The following is a 1,307-nucleotide window of genomic DNA, read 5'->3' on the forward strand; positions in this document are numbered from 1 at the left end:
GAAATGTTGCCCATGAAGAGATCAGATATAAGTCTTATATGATGAGGAAAGATCAATTTGTCAGAAACAGCAAAAGAAAATCACTACATCGGATCTAAAAGGCTCTTAAACAAACTGAGAAATCCAGCAGAAGAATATTTGATTTGGTTTTTCTCAATTGAGAAAAACTTCGACTAAAATCAAAAAGTTAAGAGAAGCAATGACAGATGGTTATGTGCAGACGCTTCTGAAGTTCCAAGGGTTATGCATATAAAATTTCCTGTAACTGTCATGGTTTTAGGGGTTGTCAGCAATGAAGGACATGTGATGCCTCTTTACTTCTTTCCACAAGGCCTTAGAGTTAACTCTACCGCCTACATTGAGGTCCTGGAAATAATTGTTAAGTCCTGGATAGACAGTGTATGCAATGGAAGGCCATATGTGCTTCAGTACGATTCCTCTGCACTATCACACATGACTCTAATAATACGGGAATGGATCACTGAAAATTTTCATGATCACACAACCCCTAACATCTGGCCTCCTAAGTCGTCAGATCTCAATCCATTGGACTATTACATGTGGAGCATTGTTGAGAGAGAGACCAATGAATATGCCTATAACACCAAAGACTCTTTGAAAGCTGCCATAGCCAGAGTAATGTTCAAAATAAACCAGGACCACTTGATTTGAGCATGTAGATGATTTAGATCTCATATAGAAGCAGTTGTTGAAGCTGAAGGTGGCTTTATTGAATAACATTATAGAAAAGGTGGTTTATTTTTATCCTCATAGCATTTTTTTGATAAATAAAATTATCTGTTATTATATATGTTTTTTTATAAACATAAATCTGTGCTCAAATATCTTACACACCCTGTATATATATATATATATATGACACACATACACACACACTTATACACACACACACACACATACTTATGTACACACACATACTTATGCACACACACTTACTTATGCACACACACTTACTTATGCACACACACTTATACACACACATCTACTTATACACACACATCTACTTATACACACAAACATACTTATACACACACATATATCTATCTATCCATCTATACATACATACACACACACACACATATATATATATATACACACACATATATACACATATATAGACATACGTGAGCATGTACACAGTTGTATCTATTCCTATATGTATGCATACTCTTGCAAGCAGTGGTGGTACAATGGAATTAACAAGGGATTCATTAGCTTGCAGTGTTGAGAAACCTTGCTCTTCATTTAGTAAAGGAAGGAAATCAGAATATGAGGCACCATCACCC

This window comes from Octopus bimaculoides, chromosome 1, assembly GCF_001194135.2.
Source record: "Octopus bimaculoides isolate UCB-OBI-ISO-001 chromosome 1, ASM119413v2, whole genome shotgun sequence".
In the NCBI taxonomy this organism is placed as follows: Eukaryota; Metazoa; Mollusca; class Cephalopoda; order Octopoda; family Octopodidae; genus Octopus; species Octopus bimaculoides.